Here is a 12,894-nt window from a genome sequence, read left to right on the forward strand (position 1 = left end):
AAGCAGCTTTTCTAAAGTTATTGCCTATAAAATGTACAGCCCAGACTGAAACCCATGTGGCTCTAATTTCAAGTGCCATTCTCTTCTCCACATCTCTAAACTGCTATATATTTATCAGAGGTAGTAATATTAAGTCCAATATCATAAGAAAGTAGGGAAAATGAAATTAAGCCAGTTTAAGAGTTTTGTTTTACGGATGTATTTTTCATGAATTGAAAGCAGTTTCCAGGCTTCCCTGGTGGTGCCAGTGGTTAAGAATCCACCTGCCAACAGAGGGGGCACAGGTTCAAGCCCTGGTCCAGGAAGATCCCGTATGCCGCAGAGCAACTAAGCCTGTGCGCCACAACTACTGAGCCTGCGCTCTAGAGCCCGAGAGCCACAACTACTGAGCCCGCATGCCACAACTACTGAAGCCCACGCGCCTAGAGCCTATGCTCCACAACGAGAAGACACCACAATGAGAAGCCCGTGCACTGCAACAAAGAGTAGCCCCCGCTCACCATTAACTAGAGAAAGCCACGCACAGCAATGAAGACCCAACACAGCCAAAAATAAAAATAAACTTATTTTTAAAATAAAGTTTCCTAGCTTTCCATTCTAATGAATGCAATGCATTCATATCAATGAACAGCCCCCAAAGGGCAATGAAAAATGAAATGAGGGGTAGGTCAACTACTAGTCAAACTTCCCATAGCCTTGAGGAGGGAGTAGTTTCCCACTAAACAGATAAAAATAAAAAGCAAACTACAGTACTCAAAAACGTATCATAAAAATTACAAAGAAGTCTTAAAAGAGAAAAAATTGGGCTTCCCTGGTGGCGCAGTGGTTTAGAGTCCGCCTGCCGATGCAGGGGACATGGGTTCGCGCCCCAGTCTGGGAAGATCCCACATGCCGCGGAGCGGCTAGGCCCGTGAGCCATGGCCGCTGAGCCTGCACGTCCGGAGCCTGTGCTCCGCAACGGGAGAGGCCACAACAGTGAGAGGCCCGCGTACCGCAAAAAAAAAAAAAAAAAGAAAAAACTGCCTTTAATATATATGTCAAGTATGCTTTGGAGGGCTAAACAAGATGATACAGAAAACTGTCACTATGCAGTTAAATTCAACAGGCATTGATTTCAACAAAGTCTAGTGTGCAGGACATCTCAAATACTTTAAGTGCCAGCTAAAGAAAACAGTAACATAGCAGATAACCTGATGGATCTGGTGGTGCTGGGGGTGGGGCGGGCAGCGCACGACACAGGGACATCGGATAGGAATTTCAGAAGTATAGCTAACTATACAGTGTTTTTCCTAGCAACATAACTTACCCTAAGGCCTATCTTTCCTTCCAAGTATAGCTCAAATCTCCTTATCTACAAACCTTTCCCTGACAACTCAAGTATTTTCCCCTGAAATGCTACTAACACCTTTAGGGATGTTCATTCACTTGGCATTTGCCATTGCATATTGCCATCAATTTTAAATATGTCTCTCAAAAAAAAAAATATGTCTCTCTTCGTTAGCATCTTATACCTTTTCAGCAACAGAATAGCTAGTGCCTTACAAATGATAGTAAAGCATACAATAAGTGTTTGATGATGATGAAAAAAAATCTCATTCCAGATTTTCATTTTTTTTCCAGTTTCTTGAGGTGTAATTGACATAGAACACTGTATGAGTTTAAGGTGCACAACAAAATGATTTGCAATATGTATACGCTGTAAAATGATTACCACAATAAGATTAGTTAACAGCCAACACCTCACAGTTACAATTTTTTTCCCCTTATGATAAGAACTTTCAAGATCTACTCTCTTACAACTCAGGTTATCAGATTTTAAAATGATTCTGGAATGTATTAGGCTTGATCCAGGAAGTTCTGGCAATCCTAGGTGAATTCTGGACCAAAAGGCTTTGGTTCTCCAACCATAGTTCTGGAAAGGCTCAGGATGGTTTCTTTCATCAAACTCCATACCTCCTGTTTCATCATTTTCAGTTAACCTAATTGTTACCAGAATATCAATAATGAAAGTATTTGGGCATGAAATAAAATGATTATATCTTGAATGTGCTAAAACATACTCAGTGAAAAAAGACTGAAAATTGTTCAAGCTGACTGACGGACACATAGGTGGTCATCAGTCACGTTATTATTATACTAACAGCAAACTGGTGCCAAATTAGCCCTCCAGAAACAATTTTTTAAAAAACTGGGCAAAATATATAAAACAACCATATTCAGACACTGCATAACAGGCAGAACAGGACTATAATCCTGAGTGAAGGGAGACAAACAAGGTTTTCTGATAGAAGGCCCTTTCTAGACTACCATGTATGGTGGGAAGACACAAGCATAATATGGCAGTCTTGTTAAGCTGAGGAGAAAAAGATTAAAGTTCAGGGAAGCAGAAGCAGCTATTTGTGGAACAGAGTACAAGAGAGGTGAGAGATACAGAGAAAGAGCTCTAGAAACCTAGAGCTTAAGGGATTGCCCTTAAGTCTTGCTGAATACTAAGCTATGCATATATATGGTGAAACCCCACAAGGTCAGCCAAAGAATAACTACCAGAGTTTTAAGCTGTACCCTTCATATAGGGCTGAGAGACATTCCAGTTCTGACCACATAAAAGAGACCTCATTAAAGACCCAGGACGTTACCAGAGAGCTCAGAAGGGCTAAGCTAATCTACAGTAAAGGTTGAACCTACCCTAAAAATACACAAACAAGCTTCAAAAGGATCAAGAAGCTCTCCAACTTAACTGCCATCCAAAACAAACCTCAACATTCTTTAAAGCAAAAGAATGAAAATCAGACATTTGATACCTAATACAATGCCCATGATCCAACCTAAAATCACTAGACATGTGATATGCCCCAGCAACTCAACTCTTAGGTATTTATTTACTCAAAAGATATAAAGCTAACTGGAGAGTGAAATGAGACTGGAATCTGAAAAAGCAGACAAGGTTCACAATTTCCCTCTTTACTTTTTGTATGTCTCTCATTATCTGTGTGCTTTTTAATACAATTTTTAAAGGTTACACTCTATTTACAGTTGTTACAAAATATTGGATACATCCCGTGTTGTACAATACATCCTTGCAGCCTATCTTACACTCAATAGTTTGTATCTACTACTCTCTCACCCCTGTATTGCCTCTCCCCTCAATGGTAACCACTAGCTTGTTCTCTGTATCTGTGAGTCTACTTCTCTTTTGTTATATTCACTCATTTGTTTTATTTTTTAGATTCCACATAGAAGTGATATACAGTATTTGTCTTTCTCTGTCTGGCTTATTTCACTTAGCATAATGCCCTCCAAGTCCATCCGTGGTGCTGCAAATGGCAATATTTCATTCCTTTTTTATGGCTGAGTAGTATTCCATTGTACATATATACACACCACTTCTTCTTTATCCATTCATCTGTTGATAGACACTTAGGTTGCTTCCATATCTTGACAATTGCAAATAATGCTGCTAGAAATACTGGGGTGCATGTATCTGTTCAAATTAGTGTTTTTAGGGGTTTTTTTGACATATACCCAGGAGTAGAATTGCTAACTCATATATGGTAGTTCTATTTTTAGTCTTTTGACTAAAAATATGGTTTTCCACAGTGACTCCACTGATTTACAGTCACACCAACAGTGCACGAGACTTCCCTTTTCTCCACATCCTTGACAAGACTTGTTATTCATGTTCTTTTTTATGATGGCTATTCTGACAGGCGTGAGGTGACATCTCATTGTGGTTCTGATTTGCATTTCCCTGATAATTAGCAATATTGAGTCTCTTTACATGTGTCCATTGACCATCTGCATTTCCTCTTCAGAAAAATGTCTATTCAGATCTTCTGCCCGTTTTTTAATTGGGTTGTTTGTTTTTTTGATGTTGAGTTATATGAGCTGTTAATGTATGTTGAATATTAATCCCTTATCAGTCATATTGTTTGCAAATATTTTCTCCCATTCAGTAGGTTGTCTTTTTGTTTTGTCAATGGTTTCCCTTGCTGCGCAGAAAGCTTTTATTTTTTTTAACATCCTTATTGGAGTATAACTGCTTTACAATGGTGTGTTAGTTTCTGCTTTATAACAAAGTGAATCAGATATACATATACATATATCCCCATATCTCCTTCCTCTTGCATCTCCCTCCCACCCTCCCTATCCCACCCATCTAGGTGGTCACAAAGTACTGAGCTGATCTCCCTGTGCTATGTGGCTGCTTCCCACTAGCTAGCTATTTTACATTTGGTAGTATATATATGTCCATGCCACTCTCTCACTTCATCCCAGCTTACCCTTCTCCCTCCCCATGTCCTCAAGTCCATTCTTTACCTCTACGTCTTTACTCCTGCACCTTGCTGTGCAGAAGCTTTTAGGTTTAATTAGGTCCCATTTGTTTATTTTTGCTTTTGTTTCCTTTGCTTTAGGAAACGGATCCAAAAAAATACTGCTGTGATTTATGTCAGAGTGTTCTGCCTACGTTTTGCTCTAGGAGTTTTATAGTATACAGTCTTACATTTAGGTCTTTGATCCATTTTGAGTCAAAGTTTATTTTTGAGTTTATTTTTGAGTTTATTTTTATATATGGTGTTGGAGAATGTTCTAATTTCATTCTTTAACATGCAGCTGTCCAGCTTACCCAGCACCACTTACTGAAGAGAATGTCTTTTCTCCATTGTATATTCTTGCCTCCTTTGTCAGATTAATTGAGTGTAAGTGTGTGGATTTATTTCTGGGCTCTCTATCCTGTTCCATTGATCTATGTGTCTGTTTTTGTGCCAGTACCATACCGCTTTGATTACTGTAGCTTTGTAGTATAGTCTGAAGACAGGGAATGTGATTCTTCCAGCTTTGTTCTTCCTTCTCTAGATTGTTTTAGCTATTTGGAGTCTTCTGCATTTCCATACAAATTTTAAAATTATTTGTTCTATTTTTGTGGAAAATGCCATTGGTATTCTGATAGGGATTGAACTGAATCTGTAGATTGCCTTCGGTAGTATGGTCATTTTAACAATATTGATTATTCCAATCCAAGAACATGGTATAGCTTTCCATCTGAGTCATCTTCCATTTCTTTCATCAGTATCTTACAGTTTTCTGACTACAGGTCTTTTGCCTCCTCAGGTAGGTTTATTTCTAGGTATCTTGTTCATTTTGATGTGACGGTGAATCAGATTGTTTCCTTAATTTCTCTGATAGTTCACTGTTAGTGTATAGAAATGCAACAGATTTCTGTATATTACTTTTCTGTCCTGCAACCTTACCGAACTCACTGATGAGCTCTGGTAGTCTTCTGGTGGCATCTTTAGGATTTTCTATGTACAGTATCATATCACCTGCCAACAGTGACAGCTTTACTTCTTTTCCAATTTGGATTCCTTTTATTTCTTTTTCTTCTCTGATTGACGTGGCTAGGACTTCCAATACTATGTTGAATAAAAGTGGCAATTGTGGGCACCCTTGTCTTGTTCCTGGTCTTAGAGGAAATGCTTTCAGCTTTTTCACCGGTGAGGATGATATTAGCTGTTGGTTTGTAATATAGGTCCCAAATCAATAAAATCAGGAATGAAAAAGGAGAAGTTACAACCAACACCACAGAAATACAAAGGATAATAAGAGACTACTACAAACAACTATATGCCAATAAAATGGACAACCTAGAAAAAATGGCCAAATTCTTAGAAAGGTGTAATCACTCAAGACTGAATCAAGAAGAAATAGAAAATATGAACAGACCAATCACCAGTACTGAAACTGAATCGGTAATTTAAAAACTCCCAAAAAATGAAATTCCAGGACCAGGTGGCTTCACAGGTGAATTCTACCAAACATTTAGAGAAGAGTTAACACCTATCCTTCTGAAACTATTTCAAAAAATTGCAGAGGAAGGAACACTTCCAAACTCACTCTATGAGGCCATCATCGCCCTGATACCAAAACTAGACAAAGATATCACACGAAAGGAAAATTACAGGCCAATATCACTGATGAACACAGATGCAAAACTCCTCAACAAAATACTAGCAAACCAAATCCAACAATACATTAAAAGGATCATACAACATGATCAAGTGGGATTTATTCCACAGATGCAAGAATTTTTCAATATCCACAAATCCACAAATCAATCAATGTGATACATTAACAAACTGAAGAATAAAAACCACAGATCATGTCAATAGATGCAGAAAAAGCTTCTGATAAAATTCAACATCCATTTATAATAAAAACTCTCCAGAAAGCAGGCACAGCAGGAACATACCTCAACATAGTACTTGTTTGTTTTTATAAGAATAAATTCATGGACTACCAGTATAAATTTTTTTAAGTGCCATGGGATTATACATGAGGGATCGGCTATTTCTTGGGTACAAGGGAAGATAGGAGAGTTGAGGTCAAAAGCTTTATAACCATTTGACCTGAGCTTGAAAACCAAGTGAGATAGCTTTCTTACATAAAAAAGATAGTGGTGAAGGCATATTAAGTAAAGCAAATAGCAAATGAACAGAATTAAAATACATAGGAAGTGTGGGTTCAGTGTGCTAGAGATAGGGGAAAAGTAGGTTCTAAATGCCAAGCCAGATCTCTTGGACTTTATTTTGTGGGGACTGGAGAGCAACAGAAGTTTATGAGATAAGGAATTAATACCCTGAATATATAGAGAACTCCTAAAACTCAACAGCAAAAAACCAAAACAACCTGATTCAAAAAGGGGCAGAGGACTCAAAACAGACATTTCTCCAATGATACACAATCGGCCAATAAGCACATTAGAAGAGTACCTAACATCACTAATCATTAGGGAAATGTAAATCAAAACTAAAGTGAGATACCACCTCACACCTACAAGTTACTATAAAAATACATATGTAACAGTTAAGTGTTGGCAAAAATGTAGAGAAATTAGAGTCCTTGTGCACGAAGTACAGAAAATGGTACAGCCCCTGAGGATAATAGTATGGCAGTTCCTCAAAAAATTAAAAAGAGAATTACCATAAGATACAGCAATTCTACTTTGGGGTATATACCCAAAGGAACTGAAATCAGGGTCTCAAAGAGACATTTGAATACCCATGTTCATAGCAGCAGTATTCACAATAGAATGTGGTATATACATACAGTGGAATATTATTCAACCTTTAAAAGGAAGGAAAGTCTAACATATGCTACAAAATGAATGAAACTTGAGGACATTAGGCTAAGTGAAATAAGTCAGTCACAAAAGATAAATATCGTATGGTTTCACTTATATGAAGTACAGTTAAACCTTGAACAACCTGTGGGTCAGGGATGCAGACCTCCATGCACTTGAAAATCTGTGCATAACTTTACAGTTGGCCCTCCATATATGTGGCTCTGCATCCTTGGATTCAACCAAGAATCCTGCAGTACATATTTACTGAAAAAATCCATGTATAAGTGGACCTGCACAGTTCAAACCTGTGTTGTTAAAGGGCCAACTATATATACTTTAAAACAGTTATGATGATAAATGTTACATTGTGTATTTTACAATAAAAAAATTAGAAATAAAAAACTTTACTGATATGATCTTTCTGAAATAATATTCCAGGAAGTACTGATGTATAATGCTAGCTTTTTTGTATCTTTAGATCCAGGTGTTAATTATTTAGAACAAAGTTAATCCAGACTTTAAAAAAAAGTTTCTGAGACAAGAATCACATCATCAAGTCTCTGCTTTGAAGAATAAATCTGGTTATCAGTGCAAAGAATGGATTTCAGTATGGAGGAGAAAGAGACTAGAGGACAAGAATGAGTTAGTAAACAAGCTTTTCAATAGGCAACGAGAGGCCATGAACACCCTTAATATGAGAAGTGAGAGTAAAATACATACTAGCAAATTTTAGAGGCACTAGAGAGTTGTAATCAATCAATACAATCTGATTACCAAACAAAGAAGAGAAATGAAGAAATAAAGATTCCAAGGTTTTCAACATCACACACTGTATAAAAGATCATGGTAATGGCAATAAATTTTAGAAAAGCAATAACACGTTTGGCTTGGTAGAGAGGAAATGAGTTAGGTTTACACATGATGAGTTTGAGGCTGCCTAGAGACATCTAAATAGATTTGTTCCAGAAAGGTGGGCCAGAAGCTTAAGAAAGTGGTACTATATTACAGAAACGTCTGAACCTCATCCACATATACTGGATAATTAAAGCCAGTAAGAGCATGTATAATACAAGAGAACGCATAACAAAATCCTAGGCAACAATAAAGCATAATTTTAGGTACTATAGAGTAATTTAAGGTGTTGATTTAAACCTAATGACATCTTCATGAAGTGGATATTAACTCCATTCTTCAGACTTGTAAAATAAAACTCAAAAAAAGTAAGCAACACGATTAATCCTGAAAGCTAAGAAAAACCACTGAAAAACTGTAGAAAAATGGCAAGTTAATTTTATGTTAGAAAAATTCACTTAGGGGAAAACCACAAAAGATTAATTAATAAGATATTACAATAATCCAGGAGAAAAATGACAAAACCCAAACTAAAGCAGTGTTGCTGAGAATTAGGAAGAAGGGAAAGACATGAGGGATACAAGGTAGAATATACTGGACTTGATATAGACTGGCTATTGGAGTTATTAAGTGGTAAGAATAAATAAGCTCAAATGATGGTGCCATTTACAAAAAAAGAGAATAAACTGTAGGCCTTCCCAGGATTAGATTATTTTAAAAGCAGAATGTAATTTTTCTTTTTATACTTAATAAAAAATTTCTCCCTTCTGACTTTTTCACTGTAAGTTATTAGATAAGACCTAAAATTTATTCACAGTAATTTCTTCTTATTAACTTTCTTACCTTCTAAATCTCACCAATCCAGAATGCTCTGGCCATGGGTGTATGTTTTGTTTCCTCATCTCATTGAGAACTTTTAAAACATCATCTTCTCAGTAAAGACCCTGATCACTCTATTTCAAGTTGTTTCCCCACTTCCCATTCCCTTTCCCAGCTTTATTTTTCTGCATAGAATGTATCACCTAATTTGTAATGTATTTTACTTATTTATCACCATCTATTACAAGAATGCAGGCTGTATGAGTAGAGTTTCTTGTTGTTGTTTTTCTTCTTTTTTCTTTTTCCTCTGCTGCATCCCAGTATCTAAAACAGTCCTGGAGCCTGACAAAATTTAATACTTAAATGGACGGATGGATGACAACAATTTTTCAGAAGAGTTTTCTGAAAGAGGTAGTACTCTTTATCACCAGGCATTTTATATCATTTTTCTTAAAAAGAAAAAAAAAGCTTTTTATTTACATTATCACAAAATCAGACAGCTTTGAGTCTGATAAGAACAGTGCATAGGGCTCTATGAATCAGGCAGATCTCTTAACAATTCTGTGATTCTTTGAATTCAGGTGTCAGTCTTAGAAGTGTGGCCAACAGGGAGTGGTTTTCACTGTCCAGAATTTACAGAATAACATTGCTAATTAATCTTATTAGTAAATGCTCATGCAATTATAATGTAAGCTAATGGATACATAAAAGACGCAAAGTTGAACAGCTAAAGGTTACACATGTACTGTTACAGAATACATACATATTGAAATCAAATTACACATGCAACGTTTTGAGAAGATCAAAGGGAATCAAAAATGTTAGGATAACTAAACACACTTTGTCAAGTTCAAAAACTGAACTTAGACCAAGATATATTGTCAGAAATAACTTTCTAAATCTATAGAAGCTTAAGGGGAAAACAGCAGTTAAAGTTTATTCTCCAGAAAACTAACACTCAAAACTTACTAGGCAAAAAGAAAAAAACAAATGTTGAGGGGAATCTTTCACATCTGTAAGTAATTCAAACCTCTTTTATTCTCTTTGATGTAACTGAGTAAATGTTTATATCCCCTTCCTTGCAGGTTTCTCCTGCAAGAAGATTTATTTTATTGAAGTATAATTGACTTACAATGTTATGCTAGTTTCAGGTGTACAGCAAAGTGATTCAGTTGTATATATAATATATATGTGTGTATATATAATATCATATATATGTTATTTTTCAGATTTTTTTCTCTTATAGGTTATTATAACATATTGAGTACAGGTCCCAAGAAGCAGGATTTTTGAAAAAGCAAGTTGTGTTGAAGTTAGAAATTGCTAACTTCAACTAATTATTCTCTTCTTGCTTCCCACCTAGCACTAATTCATAACAGATGGTAAAAATATTGGCCTTGGGGAGGGAGTGGGACGTCTGAATTTTGATAGTTGTTTTGGAGTGATTTTTTTCAGTGAAGAAGATAATATCTTCATCTTTAATAGTTGATAATTAAATATACTGAATTTTAGTACAGTAACTTTCCTTTTTAAAAGAACACTAACCTCAATAAGGCTGGTCTCAATAAGGTGGAAAGATAGAAAGAATAAGGAGAAAAAAATCTCTGCTCTCAAAGTAGTATACATAATGATGAAATGTTTGTTGAAATTATTTTCATTATGAAATTAAATATGATTTGCAGTTTCAAGATCTACCAAACTCATATTTAAACATAAACACATGAACATATCCTAAAGCTTAACACAAATTACTTCTGATTTATCCCTGACAGAGTTTCCTTCATTAATTGCACTGTAAGTTACAAGACATGAAAGAAAAAGCCATCAAGACGACCTTCAATGGATAAGTCCATCTACTGGCCTGTGTAACCAATATGAAGGAATATTTTAATATAGAATGGAATTTATAAAGATGCAAAGGATGAAAGAAATGGAAAATTCATTAATCAAACAATAAATGACCTAAATGACCTTTGAGGCATAAAGAGTCATTTAATATAAGACTGTAACCATTGCTGAAGCCTGACTCCCACCATCAACAGGAAGGATGTTGGAAACAACACTATGTGGAAACTCTGAAAGATTATGGGGGCATCTGACCTGTTCTAAGATGAAGCACTATGGGAAAAGAGGCAGTCTGAGGTTAAGATGCTGTCACATAATACAAGTTGAGATACTATAGAAAAACTCATGGGAGGAACTTATAAGATTTAGAGAAGAGAAGCAAGAGACAAGAGCGTTTCTAAAACTGTGAAGAGGATGACTAACCACTGGCCTCAATTATGCTGTCTCTATTCTTCAGGACTACTATAAACCACTCCAGATCATTTATCCATTTTTGGTTCCCTAACTCCCCAAATAAAACCCAAAGTAGTAGATGGCTAGATGGACACACGGGGTTGAAGTGTAGTATTGGTGGTTAATTTAAATACACAGATTTTGAAGCTACAACACTTATGTTTAGATCCTGACTGTGTCACTTACTAGTGTATGACTATGGGTGAGTTACTTAGCCATCTCTGTGCTGCAGTTTGTATAGTTACTGTACATAACTACCTCATCAGGTTGCTACAGGGATTAAGTTAGTTTGAAAAAGTGCTTAGAACAGTGTCTTGAATTGCATAAGTGTTTACAATGGCACAGATGATGATACACTCTCAAAACTAAATTTTTTTAGTTTTTAAAAATTTTTTATACAATTTTTAAAGGTTACTTTCCATTTACAGTTATTACAAAATATTGGCTACATTCTATGTTGTATAAAACATCCTTCAGCTTATCTTACACCCAATAAAAACTAAATTTTTAAAAAAACTCTCCTCAAATCAGGTTTTAAAAACCTAAACTCACATAACCCTCCAAACAACTGAAGAAAATATTTTTATTCCCATTTTATAAACAGGTTCTACAGAAAAACTAAGAAACTTACTAGACTAAAAAACTGAACTAGAAAGTAGTCAAGCAAACAAATGCATAATAGACTGATTCTAATCTGCTCTGCGAAACTGTTTCCATATAAGAGATTCTGTTTGATTTTATGTAACAGTTACTAGAAGTTAAACTCTGAAAAAAGTATATTATCAAGTTAAAAACAAAAAATATATATAATATATACAATGTATAAAATCACTTTATATATATAATCACTTAAAACATTTGAAATAAAAATTTGATGAGGGAAAAATATATTAATAATAATAGCAGCTGTCCATTATTAATTTTTCCACAAGCTAGGCACTTACCTAAACATTTAATATGCATGGTCTCATTTAATCCTATAAAATAATTACTACTGTTATCTCATTCTACAGATGAGAAAACTCAGGTTTTTAGAGGTATTTTAACTTGATAGGAGACATACAGCTGAAAAGCAGCAGAACTAACATTCAATTCCAGGTCTATCTGACACCAAAGCCTATATCCCCCCTTAATTTCTATTTATGCTGCTCTAAGGCAATACACATTTTATTGAGCCCACATATTGAAACTCAAACTCTTAAACACAGTGGAAGAACATCCAAGTTTAAAAACAAAACAATAATGCTCTTTACTTAGTTCTTTAGCTTAACATATACAAACACAGCATAGCTCATGCATTGTTGGGACTACTACTTAGTTAAGCAGTGTCCCCTGGAGCCTTAGAATTAAAAGGTAAGAAACTTCTTAAAACCTCTGGAAAACAAAAAGTGAGTCTCAAAATACTATTTCAAAACACTCTAAATATATGTAAATCATGTTGGCAAATGGAAGAAAACTGTATTTTTCACTGTTTCAAGAGATGTTATTTCCCTCCCCTGCCCACCTATTAATAGTCCCCTGCCCACCTATAATAGTATAAAAAATAATCAAGTTAAGTACAGGTGATTCTGTTTATTGCTTTTTATTTACAAGAGAGTGTCTAAATTGAGAATTAAAATGGAGATAGTTCCTCTCATGAGAATGTTTTTACCTATTTATCTTTTGAAATCTTTCAGAGTATGTCTAAATTGAGAATTAAAATGGATGATACTTCCTCTTATGAGATTGCTTTTACCTATTTATCTTTTGAAATCTTTGTGTTTCTTAGCAATTTATATGACCCCTTCATATAAAAAATAGTAAGC

General features: G+C 35.3%; 1 protein-coding gene across 2 annotated transcripts in view; it reads right to left on the reverse strand.

Annotated features, from left to right (window-relative positions):
• Window positions 1–12,894, reverse strand: part of RIC1 (RIC1 homolog, RAB6A GEF complex partner 1) — a 137,410-nt gene that overhangs the window by 62,868 nt on the left and 61,648 nt on the right. The gene's annotated exons all lie outside the window — the stretch shown is intronic.

This window comes from Phocoena phocoena, chromosome 6, assembly GCF_963924675.1.
Source record: "Phocoena phocoena chromosome 6, mPhoPho1.1, whole genome shotgun sequence".
Lineage (NCBI taxonomy): Eukaryota > Metazoa > Chordata > Mammalia > Artiodactyla > Phocoenidae > Phocoena > Phocoena phocoena.